General features: G+C 47.8%; 1 long non-coding RNA gene across 1 annotated transcript; it reads right to left on the bottom strand.

The window, feature by feature from the left end:
* Positions 1 to 5,451: 5,451 nt before the first annotated feature.
* On the bottom strand, positions 5,452 to 12,006 carry LOC134475957 (uncharacterized). Its single transcript, XR_010047303.1, has 2 exons — positions 8,833 to 12,006; positions 5,452 to 5,687 (listed from the first exon to the last, which is right to left on the bottom strand). It is a non-coding gene; the product is annotated as an uncharacterized LOC134475957 (long non-coding RNA).
* Between the last annotated feature and the right edge of the window lie 1,835 nt (positions 12,007 to 13,841).

Here is a 13,841-nt window from a genome sequence, read left to right as displayed (position 1 = left end):
TATGATCAGCTGATGAAAAGACGTCAGAAAAAAAAAAAAGGTCAGCTGCAGCCAACCTTTAAACATTAGCAGCATTTGAAAATGCACAGAGACACACGAGCCATCTCCTGCCTCTGGCAAGTGGCAAGGGCCCGGCTTCATTACCTATCTATGTTTTTGGGACCTGGGATTGAGCTCGTGACCTTGCACGTACCAGGCAGGTGCTGTGCCACTGAGCTAAACCCCAGGCCCCTACCTCTGACTTTATTTCGAAAGCGTCCAGCGCTGATCTTGGGCGCCGCAAGGACAGGTCCAAGGTACCCAGGCAGCAACCACCGAGGCCCCACGTGGGGCAGCGACAAGGTGACCCCACGTGGCCCATAGGTCCCAGCGGACCACGTCCATGTAGGCCGGAAACCAGACAGCGCTTCGTGTCATTGGCTGTCACTCCGAGTTGCCTAGGAGACGGTATTGGCCCAGCATCCTGACTGTCCAGGATGGAGGTGCCATGGTGCTTCTGGTGGGCTCTGCCATCCCAGGTGAGGCGGAGTGGACCTGTGCGCCCCGGCCCGGAGACACAGCTCCCTTGGTCAGGATGCCCGGGCAGAGCATTCCAAGGGCTGAGCCCAGAGTGTCTGCTCCTGGTGCCCGTTACTGAAGTTAAGGTTAGAACTTGTGCTCCCTGGCAGAACTGGCACCAGGCGTACCAGTGTTAGGTTTCCAGTTCTCGGGAAACATGTTTTCTCCTCGTAAATATTGGCGTTAACCATGGTAACAGATATTTACTCTGAATTGCAGCAGCTTCAAAGAAATGAAGAAAAACCCTCAATGGAAGATTGACAACTTTGACAGACTATTTTTGGGTAAACTATTTGGAAGAAATAGTTTACATGTTGAGTGTCTCCAAATCGGTTTTCCTATGGATTATCCCTTTTTGCCTCTTTTAACTCTCTCCTGCCTGGGCTGCCCAAAGTGCTGGGATTGTGGGTGTGTGCCCCATGTCTGGCTAGCTAAGTATGTATTTATTTAACTATTATTTATTATTATTAACAATTATTTATTTTGCAGTGCTGGAGACCGAGTCAGGGCTTTGAACATGTCACACCCTAGGCTCTGCCTCTAGGCTTCTTGTTTTATTTCGCTTGTGTTATTTTATTTTTCGGAAGCACTGGAGGTTGAACCCAGGGGCTTCCCACTAGAGCTACACCCGCAGACCATTTTTTAATTTTTATTTTGAGATGGGACCGCTGAGTTGCTGAGTTGCCTAGGCTGGCCTTGAACTTGCAATCCTTCTGTCCCAGCTTCTCAGTGTGCTGGGATTATAGGAGTACAGGATTATTTAGCTTTTAATTAAGTACCTGCACTGTAAACAAGAGTATAGCCAGGCATGGTGGAACATGCCTGTTATCCCCAGACTAAGGAGGCTGAGGCAGGAGTATTGCCTTGAATTCAAGGCCAGCCTGTATTCAAAAAAGGAAACACTAAAAAAAACAGAGAGAGAGATAGAGACAGACAGAGGGAGAGAATGAGAATAAATATGTAAAAGTCCATAGACAAAGAAGAAAGAGTAGGAGTAGAAGATTAAAACTCCAAGACTTAGCCAGGTATGGCAGGGCACGCTGGTGGCACATGGCTGAAATCCCATCACTTGGACAGGAGGATAGCAGTTCTGAGCCCAGCCCTAGCAATTTAACAATTTAGTGAGACCCTGAATCAAAATAAAAAAATTACAGAAGGGCTGAGATACAACTCCATGTAAAACTCCTGTGTTCAACGCCATCATCAAACAAAATCCTTGAACTGGGTATGGTGGCTCATCCCTGTAATTCCAGCACTCGGGAGGCTGAGGCAGGAGGATCATTGAGAGTTCAAGACTAGCCTGGGCCACAAAGTGAGCTCAAGACCACCCTGAACTGCATAGTGAGACCCTGTCTCAAAAAGACAAAGATAAAAGTCAATCAATCAAAAAAAATCTATGGCCTTAAATCTCCAAGAGAAAGCAGAGCTTCTCAGTAGCAAGCCTGCCATAATGGTCTAAGAGGAAGCAGAGAGGAGAAGATGCACTAAGGAATTTATCTCTGCCATTTGAAAACTGTCAGGGGCTTTTTAGTGGGGCTGAGTAACCTTTGATACCGAGAATAAGAAGCCACTCTTTTGACCTTAGAAAATTAGGAATTAGGGGCTGGGGATTTAGCTCAGCGGCGTAAGCACCTGCCTTGCAAGCAGGCGGTCGTGAGTTCGATCTCTGGTACTGATAAAAATGAAAAAGACAAAAAAAAAAAAAGAAAGAAAGAAAGAAAGAAAATTAGGAATTATTTGTAACAATACATGATAGTAATAATTTTAAAAACTATAGTTGAAGCTGGGCATAGTATCAGCTGTCATTCTGGCACTTGGGAGGCTGAGACAGGGGGATCTCTAGCCTGGGATACATAGTGATTTTAACATCAGCCTGAATTAAAGAGATCCTGTCTCAAAAGAAAAGATAAAAGTACGTTTGTGTGCACACCTGGAAACCTGGGTACTCAGGAGAATAAGGAGAAAAATGAGTTCAAGGTCAGCCTGGGCAAGCACATGAAAGGCTGAGGTAGGTGGATTGCTGCATGTTCAAGGCCAGCCCGGGCTACATAGTGAGACCCTATTTTAAAAAAGAAAAAATATGTGCGTGTGTGTGTGTGTGTGTGTGTGTGTGTGTAAACATGGGGGTTTTTTATATTCTTAGGTCACGCAGAAATAATAGTTTGTCTCCACCTCTGTCTCTGTATCCTTGCACCTGCCTTATAATCTGGGCATGGTGGTGCATGCCTGTAATCTCATCACATGGGAGGCTGAGGCAGGAGGATCACTGCAATTTGGAGGCCAGCCCAAATTACATAGTGAGCTCAAGGCCAGCCTGAACTATGTAGCAAGATCCTTCTCAAAAAAAAAAAAAAAAAGAAAAGAAAGAAAGAAAGAAAGAAAAAGAAAAAGGAAAGAAAGGAAAGAAAAACTACACACACACAATCCAGTATGATAATTCATGAAAGATGTCTCATTAACACGTCCCCACCCCGGTGTGGGGGAACATGTCTGTAATATCAGCAAAAGGATCCCCACAAATTCAAGGCAACCTAGGCTATGTAGTAAATCTCTGTCTCAAAAAGTTAAGGCTTTTAAATGTTTTATTTTGGTGGTAGTGAGGATAGACTCGGGGCACAGTACGCTGCGTCTCTCCCTTCTTATTCTGCGTTGAGACAGCGTCTCAGCACGCTGCCCAGGCTGGCTAGAACTTGCCCTTCTCCTCCTGCGTAGCTGAGATTACTGGTGAGTGTCTCCATGCTGGCAAACTAAAACGTTATCTTTAGAGAGACTGTGGTGTTTCACGGAGTTGTTTTTCCTTAAAATAATCTCTTCAAGAGCTGAAGCATTGCTGCGTGGTTGAATAATTGCCTAGCATACCTACTGTAGGCCTTGGATTGAAACCCAACATCAAAAATAATTTTTTAAAAAAGAAAAAACAGCCAGACATTCGGCCCAGTGGCATAAGTACCTGCCTGGCAAGCAGGAGGTAGTGAGTTCGACCCCTGGTAACTAATAAGATAAAAAAGAAATAAATAAAAGTCACTGTTCTTTAAGTATGCCTGCTTGCTCTGTGACCTGCTTCCCCATTAAAAAAAAAAAAAGAAAAAGAAAAACCAACAATAAAAAATAAAAATTTAAAAATTCATAAAAATAATAGCAGTGTAAAATATAATCCTTAACAGGAGATAAATTCTCTTTTTTTCTCTCATTTTTATCGGTACCAGGGATCGAACTCACGACTGCCTGCTTGCAAGGCCGACGCTTATGCCGCTGAGCTAAATCCCCAGCCCCGATAAATTTTCTTTTAACTTCAAAGAAATCAAGATTGGAATAAAGCTGGTTTTACTAATAGGCGACATTACTCGTGTATGAATGAGCGTTTTGTTGCGTTTTTTGAGACAGGGCTTACTCTGCAATCAAGGCTGGCCTTGAATTCACTTCGTAGCCAGAGAGGCCTCAAACTCAAAGTGATCCTCCTGCCTCGGCCTCCCGAGTGCTGGGATTACAGGAGGGGACACCATGCCCAGCCACAGACAGTATTTAGATCATGAACAAGTCGATATCCAGATTCACTCCCAAGTTTCATTTCCTTCCATTTCTGCACATTGGAAAACAATTTGTCCTCTTAATTTTCTCAAATTATCAAAATTCTTATGCCTAGCTTCATTTTTGAGGTCTGCAAGAAGATGCTCGGAATGCACGCGGGGAACTACAAATTTAACCTGCGATCCTCAGCACTGTACCCACAAAGAGTAACAACGCTTCTGTGGTGTAGGACTCATACAGGGCAGCGCCGCCCCAGGACTGCGATTCGGGCGTGTTGCGTTTACACCAAATCCAGGTCGGGGTTAGTGGCTCATGGGCCTGAAATCACCTTGGCAAACTTGTCCTGGTTTGGGTTCAAGGCTGCCCCCTCGCCACGAGCCTGGCTGCGGCTGCCGGGGCTTCGAGATAGCGGGCTGCGAGCTCCTGGCGCGGCTGATACCCTGCGCCTATCTCTGCATCATCACAGCTGCAGGATTATTTCCTTAGTCATAGGCCGGCCGTTTACAGGGCTGTCCTCAGTATAGCTATGTTTGGTGATAACGGTGGTTCTTTAAGCAGGAATGCAAAATAAATATGCATGCTCCTTTTTGGGAAGGGAGCAGAAATGGTTTTCTGATTCTTCACCTTGTAGCTGTTTTTAAAAGCTGAGGACTGGTTTGTTTGTTTGTTTTTAAAATCTGTCTAGTGGCCCTTGAATTCTTAAGTATTTGAAAACATTTTACATTTTCTGTCCCATGCACTTAGTTCCATAGTTCCTAAGATTAAGAGAATAAGAAAATGCTAGAGAGATTGACAAATAGGTAATAATCTGACAAATAAAAAAAATTTTTTTCAGTACTGGTGCTTGAATGATTTTGATAGTTAAACCTAAATGTGCTGAACGAATGTAAATTGAATGTGGTAGAGAGTGCAATAGATAAATCAGAATTATTAGGAGTCACTCAAGGGTACGCTAGAAGAGCCTCTTGGTTACTCCGTGTGTCTACCCTCTTCCAGATATGAAAATGCTCCAATTTTACAGTTAGCTCGAAAAGATCAGAGGATACATACTCCAATAAGTGAGCTATACTTTTTTTGTTGTTGTTTTTGCCAGGGGAGAGGGTTGTTTTGTTTTTTTGAGACAGGGTCTCGCTATGCAGTTCAGGCTGGCCTTGAGCTCCCTTTGCAGCCCAGGCTGGTCTCAGACTCCTGCCTCAGCCTCCCCAGTACTGGAATCACAGGCATGAGCTGCCACGCCTCGTTTGTGATGTACAGTTCTTAAAAACAACTTTTTTGCTCTGATAATTAGAGAGCCTAGCCATGGCAGAAAATTAGAAGCTGCAGAGAACACCCATGAATGCAGCACAAAACACACAGTAAATACTGTTTCTATTTTGTTTATAGATTTTAATTATTTTTTTCAGGTATTAAAAATGACACCAATAGGAGCCAGGGACCCGGAAGGTGGTAGAGCACTTGTTTTGGTAGAACGTGAGAGAATTCATGTTCAGTCCCCAGCCCCAGTCAGCTATGGTGGCGCATGCTTGTAATCTAGCACTCCGGAGGCTGAGGCAGGAGGATCACTGCATGCTGGAGACCAGTCTGGGCTACAAAGCAAGATCCTGTCTCAAAACAAACACACAAAAAAGATCCCCAGCACCACCAAATAAACAACAATAGCAATATAAGCTTCTTAGAAGCGTGCTTTATTTTCTTCTGTCTTACAAAATTTTATCAAATGTAAGTGCTGGCTCCCCAACTTTTCTTTCTTGGGCACAATAGTACAGATTTCTGGAAAGTTGGGAGGGGAGAAAATTTTTGTTGGTAGCTGAATTGAAGCCCTAACCAGTAAATGAAACTTTTTTCTTCCCCTTTATCTCAAAATGCCTCCGAGTCCATCATTCGGGAATAAGGACCACAAAGGAGCCATCACACTGAAATGCAAAACCAGGCTGCCCAGCTATTCGGCTGCTTTACACCGGTGCTAGGGGCTGAACCGGAGGCCTGGGCTACATCCCCAGCTTGGTTTTATTTGAGACAGGACCTTGCTAAATGGCCCAGGCTGGGCTTGAGCTTGCACCCTTCCGCCTCAGCCTCCTGGAGCACCACCTTGTGCAGCCAGCATCTTGTTCTAACTTCATAAAAACACAGTCTGTTTCAGGGACCATGATGCATCTGTCCTCAGGATGCTGCCTGGGACCAACTCCTGACCAAAGAGACGTAGCATCTCTCTTTCTTCTTCCGTCTGCATCATCTCACTTCCCACTTCAGAATCCACCTTTACAGGGTTTTGCTAAGTCAATAAATTGCTCAGACCGGGTTTTAATTGGAGATCCTCTTGCCTCAGCCTCCCAGAGTACTGGGATTGCAGGCGTACTCCACCATGACCTGCTTCTTTGTGGAGCATACTCCAAGCACTTTGCACTCCTCTGCAAGTGGCAGACCTGGAGGATGGTGAGTCAGCTCCTGGGAGGGGGAGCTGAAGGTCTGACTGCTGGAATTCCAACCATGACACACGGTGGAAGACACTCAGCCATAGAGAATGATACATCTGAATCATTCATAGGAAAGCAGATGCCTGAGACCATAAGGCTGAGCGAAATAAATCACACATAGAAGGTTAAGTATTAACGGTTTCTCTCCTGTGAGAAAACCAAAGTATAAATAATTTAAAGAAAAAAATAAAAGATACATACTAGAGCAGGGCATGGTGGCCCACGTCCGTAATCTCAGCACTCGGGAGGCTGAGGCAGGAGGATTTGAGTTTGAGGCCAGCCTGGACTACACAGTGAAACTCTATCTCAGAAAGACAAAAAAGGAGAAGAAGAAGAGGAGGAGGAGGAGGAAGCAGCAGCAGCAGCACACCTGCAGTCCCACCACTGGGGAGGCTGCGGCAGAAGATGATGACACTAGAAACGGAGGTAAAGCAGGCCTTTTACAGGTGGGAAGGATCCAGGGGTAGAGAGGGCAGGTAGGGGACCGGAAGGGGCACCAATTCCTCACACTGAATGTGCTCATTATGCATCACAAACACATACTAGTAAAAAATAATTGTTTTGGTCTTTTTGAGACAGGGTGTCACTATGCAGATCAGGTTGGTCTTGAACTCAAAATGATCCTCCTGCCTCAGCTTCCCAAATGCTGTTATTACAGGCGTGTACCACCATAGCTGGTTTTTAAAAAAAAAATTAAAGAGCAGGAGGATACCGCCAGCGTCTCCCAGGATAGCCCGGGGTGGAAGTGGGGTCCCTGGAAAGGGTCTGAGAGCCATTTCACATGGTCCTCGCCTTTACCACACTCGTGATTGACTTGGGTGTTTTCGGAATGAATGCATCTAAACCCATTCTCTCCCAGGGTCAGCATGGAGTGCGCGCGCCGGGTTCGTCATGACCCATCTCTACCCTGTGTGGATGTGCAGCTGCGCCAGATACGTGTCCTTCCGGGACCCAACACAAATACAGTATAGTCAAAGATCGAAAACGGGGGGGGGGGGGGGCGGCGGCCGGGACATACACACATTTGACTCTTCAAAAATCATGACCAGGAACTCTGGTTTTAATTCCTAGGATGCAACGCTGCCCAAGTGCAGATATGCTCCCCAGGGACAGTGCGGATTATTCGCGCTCCGCCCTTCCGGGCTCGCCAGCTGTTGCGCCTCCCCTGGAGACTGCTCTTGGGGGACTCCTTCTGAAAACGTGGAGGAACCAACACCACCATCACTTCTGTTTTAAAAACAAGATAAGCCTGTATGCAGATAGATTGTGCAGTAACATTCGCAAGTTCATTTATGAAATTAGAGTGGCCCTGCGTCCGTCCGAGTAAACTCTGTTTGTGGACCTTGCACCTTAGAGCCACTGGCCCCACTAAGGGGCCGGTGGAGACTCCTGCGCGTTGCTGCAGTCATGTGGAAAGGACGACGTCTTCGGTGTTAAAACCTCAGTGCGGTGTGCCGAGTTTGGCTGAAAACTTGAAATAAAATCAGGGCTGTGAAGCCAGGCGTGGTGGCGCATGCCTGTAATCACAGCATTTGGGGAGGCTGAGGCAGGAGGGTCATTGCGAGTTCGAGAGCAGCCTAGGCTACCAAGCGAGCTCAAGGCCAGCCTGAACTGCATAGTGAGATTCTGTCTCAAAAAGACCAAAAATAAATAAATAAACAAACAAACGAGGGTCGTGGGCTTGCCTGCTTTGCAGGAAAGCCCTGGGTTCTCGCCCCAGCACTGCATAGCAAAAATAAAACTGAAAGGAATGACAGAGATCTAAATAAAAGTCATGGATTTCGCACATCCCAGTAATGCACTGTGTAACGTGAGCCTTTCGTGAAGAAATAAATGACAGGGTCAGCGGAATGCGTTTTTTTTTTTTTTTAAAGAAGGGTAATAGCTTTGCAGGTTGAATAGTTTTAAATGGAAAAAAAAGAACAGAAAAAAAAAATCAATCAAGGAGAAAAAAAAAGAACAGAAAGAGAAAGCGGGTCTCTGCTCTTCTCAGAAAGCACAGGAAACGCGCGGAGGAGGCTGCGCAGCTCGCATGCAGCGCGCCCTGGAGCGCGCGTGGCCCGAGCCCCCGCGCGGGGAGCAACCGGGAGGCCGCCGCCTTCGGAGGGACGGCGCGGGAGCGCTCGGCACCCAGGCCTTTCCCAGCGCCCCGTCCTTCACGAAAGCCAATTATTGCGCTTTTCCAAAAGGAAACACTGAGTCATTCATGAAATGATCTAAGGTTTCGAAACTTGCTTACACCATTTTCTTTTTTTCCCTCCTCCTTTCCTACCTGTGCCAAAGGCAGCCTCGGAAAACCCAACCGGTTCTGGGGCCTGAATCCGGGGAGCCTGCACCCGGGGAGCTCAGCACCGCCGTGCTGGCACAGGCCGGGGGTCCTGGGGCGCCCCTGGGCCGCCCGGGTGGGGGCTCTGAGCGCCCAGGGATCCGTCGCCACCTCTGGGCTCCAGGGATGATCTCGCTCTGGCCCTGGCAGTTTTGGGCCGCAGCCCTGGCCCCCCTCCAGGTTTCCTGGGGAATTGCAGCAGGGTGTGGCCCCGAGGGGGAGCCGCTGCCTATTCACAGCCGAGCCTCCCAAAATTTGGCCAGAGATGGGGCCCGGGGGAGCGTGCATCCGGCTGGGAAGCAGCCAGTGCCCCTCCGTCCCTTTCTCGTTGATCACGGAGTGGGCCGTGGACCGGGGTCTGTGCCATCAGGAGATGGGGGCGAGGCGGTTTGATCCAGAATGGCTTCGCCCCCCCCAGAGCGGAAGTGGCCCTAGGTCCGTTCTTTCTTTTTTTCTTTTTGGTACCGGGGATCAAACTCACAACCTTGTGCCTGCCAGGCAGGCGCTCATGCCGCTGAGCTAAATCCCCGGCCCGTAGGTCCTTATTTTCAAAACAGCGTTTCCAGTGGATTCACTCACGGTAGTCCACCCGAGTTTCTGGAAAGCTGTTTATTTCACCTTTACAAACAACTGTAAGTCTGTCTAGATAAAGGATGCAGACAGGACGCGCTACCCTGAGGTGGGCAATCCTGGAAACCTGGGAATGTGCCCCTCTCCATGCTACAGGGACATCTGCACCACAGCTCACAAGGATTTTACAGATACCTTACTCTAAAGTGACTCAGCGTGGTGGTGGGGGGCGGTCAGAAGAGAGTGTGACCTTTCCAAAGTCACCAGGTTAATCCATGACAGAGCCCCCGCCCCTCCCTTCCAGTCCCTGTTGCAGACCTTGTGAAGCCCTCTGTGACTGCCCGAACCCAGGGGCAGCCTAGCTCTGAGCTAGTTCTTCATTTTTATTTCTTTTTTATTTTTGAGACAGGGCCTCAGACTGCCAATCCTGAGAGCCGTGGTAGCTGGGATTACAGACCTGTGCTGTGGTGCCAAGCCTTGAAGTCTTTTGCATCAAGCCTGTGCTTTTGGTTTTGATTATTCATTAAGTGTATTGGTATGTTTTAGGTACACGAAATGATCACAGGCCTGATAGGGAATGTGTGTCTGTACATGACGTAAGGATGTGTTTTTCCCCATCCTCCTCCCCCATAACCTCTCCTCCTCCTTATTTACAAAAGCTTTGTCTCCATTTTGCCTTTTCTTTCTCCTTTCTCCCTTTCCTTTTCCCCTCCCCCTCCCTAGTTCCCCTTCCCACCTGAATATTTTCTTCCTATTTCACAATATCTGGTATGCATTTTGGTCCTTATTTACACTTTTGGTTTCTCACACCAGAGAAAGTGTGGTATTTACACACGTGTGTCAGATTTATTTCACTTGAGAGTGTGGTCTTTTGAGGAGCACCCATTTAGCTAGAAATGCCTCAAGCAGATCTTTATGTCAGAACAGTGCCCCACGGGGTAAAAACCCACATCTCCTTCAGCCATTGGGCAGCTGCTGGGCATCGGGCTGTTTCCAGGATTCAGCTTTTCCAAAAAAAAAAAAAAAAAAAACCAGTGCTTTTCAGCTCCTAGATTCCCCAAGCTCGCGTTTCCTGGCCTGCCCGGAGAGGAAGTACAGGGCTGGCGTGAAACAGCTCCCTCTCTGGCTCCTTGAAATATTTCTGCTATCACCAAAATGTCTCTCAGCAAAGTTCAGATAGAAACTTTCTGGTTCACTAAAATGTCCCTAATGATCACCAGCGATTTTTAATTTCCTTTGTGAATATTTTTCACATTTTTAACAATGATGTAAGAAGAGCTGGGGATTCTTTGTCATTTGGGGAAAAACATTTTTCAAAATCCGTCTTCATGTTTTTCTGTAATTCACGCGGTGTAATTCACCCGGTGGGCGGTTATCACCGAGCTAGGAGTACCCAGGGCTGCCTGATAAACTTGCTTTATCTTACAAGTTCAACCTGGTATTTATTCTGCAGTGCAGCGCTGGGTTTACTGTTACAGCGAGGCTGTCAACGCGACTGAAATGTGGCGACCGGCCCGTCTGAGTGCTTCGGGACGGTCCGCCGGCCACGACTTTAAACCACACTCGTACTGGACAGCCGCGGCCCGGCGGACTTTAACCCACGCGGACGAGGGTATAAACCCAGGCGACGTTTAGGACTCACTGACCTGGAATCCACCGGAAACCTTGGTTAAAGTTGGGGATCCCGGGTGTGGGGGGGGGGCTCCTCAGGAAATCTGGGGGGCCACGGCCGGCGCCCCATAGTCCCGGCCGCCCTCCGGCGCGGGGCAGGAGACTCAGCGTTTTTTTCTGCCTTCCTGGCACTTTTTTGAAAAACTGAGCAGAAATGGTTCCTGGGCCGAGTCTGGTTTTCAAGACACCGCAAAGACAGCCGGGCTCCTGCCCGTCCGCCCCGCGCCGCAGGGAGGGGGCGCGCAGCCGGGCGAGGCGCGCGTTTCGGGGCCGCCCCGCGGGGGAGGTGCTGCAGGACTCTCCTCCGCGCAGGGGGAAACTGAGGCACGGGCCTCGCAGCTCCGCCCACTGCCCCGTGCCCGTGCCGGCCCCTCCCGGCTGGGGTCGGGAGAGGCGGAGTCAGGAAGCTGGTGATCGCGATCACGGATGCGGGAGGTGCGTGGCGCCCACCTGTGCCCGCACTGCACTCCCACCAGGAAGGCTGCCCCGGGTCCCGCGAGCAGCTCTGTGGCTTTGTGGCACACGCATGCGCACACGCACACTAGCCAGGTCGGTAGGCTGAAAATGTGACATTTATTTAAAAGTAAGTCCTGGATACTGTTGAAAAAAATCTACGTCTCCAAAGATTTTCACTGCCTCTAAAACAATCAAAAAGTGTTAAAAGTGAAAGGATTTTATTCCCCGGCTGAAAGATTCTTAGTTTCTGTCTTAAGAACCCCGATGAACCTGGGTGTGCTCCTGTGAGTCTGTAATTTTGGCTACGGGGGAGACCGAGACAGGAGGATCCTATATTTGGGGTCAGCCTGGGCGAGTTATTGAGAACTGTGTCTCAAAATAAAATAACGGGACTGAAGCTCTGGCCGGTGGAAGGCCCGGGTTCAAGCCCCAATACTGCAACAAAAACCAAACCAAAACCAGCAGTGAACAAGCAAAACAAACAAGCAAGAACAAGCACAAGGAAGTACACTAACGACTTAGATCCAGCTGGGGAATATACACATTGCTTAATTATATTTTCCAGTTAGTTACACATGAAGGTTTTGTTCAATCTTTTATATGTTTTAAATGGGTTAAAGTACTTATTCACAAAATACTATTATTCACAAACATATTTCTCTTTAGTTTTAATACACAAGATTTTTTGCTTTGTTTTAGTTTGCTTTTTGGCTATTTGAGTCAGGATCTCGCCTTGCAGTTCAGGCTGGCCTTGGGCTCACTTCGTAGCCCAGGCTGTCTGGAACTGGCGAAGATTCCCTTGCCTCAGCCTCCTGACTGCTGGGATTATAGGCATGAGCCACGGGGCGCATGCCCGACTCAATCCTTAAATAAATAATGTAACATGCTCAACACGCCATTTCTTATAAAACAGTGTTGGATATCAACAAACTGAATCCCAAGCAGGGAAAAAAAATCACTTTTCACGGGGAACTCACACTTCCTCAGTACTTGCATTTTTAATTTAAAGAATCTTTTGTGATGAGATAAAAAGCATAATTCAGTCAAGGGTCACCCAATTCCCTGGAAGCTTCCTTTTTTAGGCAGATCCTACATACCAGCTCTGTTCTTGTGATTTATCTCTTCCTTCTTCTAAAGAGGAAGTGAAACACGAAGGGCACAGTCTATCCATCCACACACACGCTGTTTTTGAGGTAACAGCACCCCCTTGGTGGAGGGCTACAGAGCAGTTCCGGCAAGAAGGGAAGGAGGGGCTGGGGCCACGGTGGGGCCTTCGGTCGCTACAATTGGTCTTTTATTTATTTATTGCAGGGTCTCGCTGTGCAGTTCAGGCTGGCCTTGAGCTCACTTTGTAGCCCAGGCTGGTCTCAAACTCACAAGGATCCTCCTGCCTCGGCCTCCCAGGGCTGTGATTACAGGTGTGAGCCACCATGCCTGGCTGGGATTTGTCTGTATTGCACACTTGCCGAGGGTGGGCGGGCCAGTGCTCGTGAGGAGCACCGCAGGCCAGGCGACTGCAGACCACACAGGCTGTGCCCCTGTGGGGAAGGCGTGCGCAGGTGATCTCACCTTTTCCCTCACAGATTGACCGGAATAGATGATCGCTGTTCCCGCCTTCTTTGCAAGGCTAAGCCCCAGACTGGGCGGGCCTGGAACTGGCCTAGTTTCCTCCTATGTAGACATAAGTTTTAATTTATAAACCTGGCACAGAGTAATAATAATAACTATAATATAATACAACTATTATAACAATGCATTATAAAACGGTCAGGAACGCTGCTCTTTTCTTTGATGCCAATAAGTAAAATAATTATTTGCAACTTCCAGGTATAGTGGTGGACGCCTGGAATCCCAGCAGTCGGGAGGCTGAGGCAGGAGGATTAAAACTCAAGCCCAGCCTGGGCAACTTTAGGTAAATTATGTGAAGTCTTGGGGTTTCTTATATCTTTGGTATTATAAATCTTGGTTTCAAATAAATATGGAGAGATTTATGAAGTATTAATGTATAATTGAAACATTATGTCAGTGTGAGCACATGAAACTCTTATACCCCTGACCAAGCATTTAACAGCATCCACTGTAGACCAATCTGCTGGGCAATGTTTTAGGAAGTAGGTGTATGCGGATATTTAAGACTCATGAGGTCTTTGAGAATATGTTCTCCTATAGTGACAAAATGACAGCCTTCCAAAGCCAGTGGCCAGTGACACTTTTCTTTCTTTCCTCATTGAAAATGTACTGAGCACCCACTGTGTGAA

The sequence above is a fragment of the Cavia porcellus genome, unplaced genomic scaffold (assembly GCF_034190915.1).
Source record: "Cavia porcellus strain 051 isolate PalLab524CR breed Dunkin Hartley unplaced genomic scaffold, mCavPor4.1 scaffold_5, whole genome shotgun sequence".
In the NCBI taxonomy this organism is placed as follows: domain Eukaryota; kingdom Metazoa; phylum Chordata; class Mammalia; order Rodentia; family Caviidae; genus Cavia; species Cavia porcellus.
The sequence above is the reverse complement of the archived record's forward strand: the minus strand, read 5'-3'. Positions and strand labels throughout refer to the sequence as shown.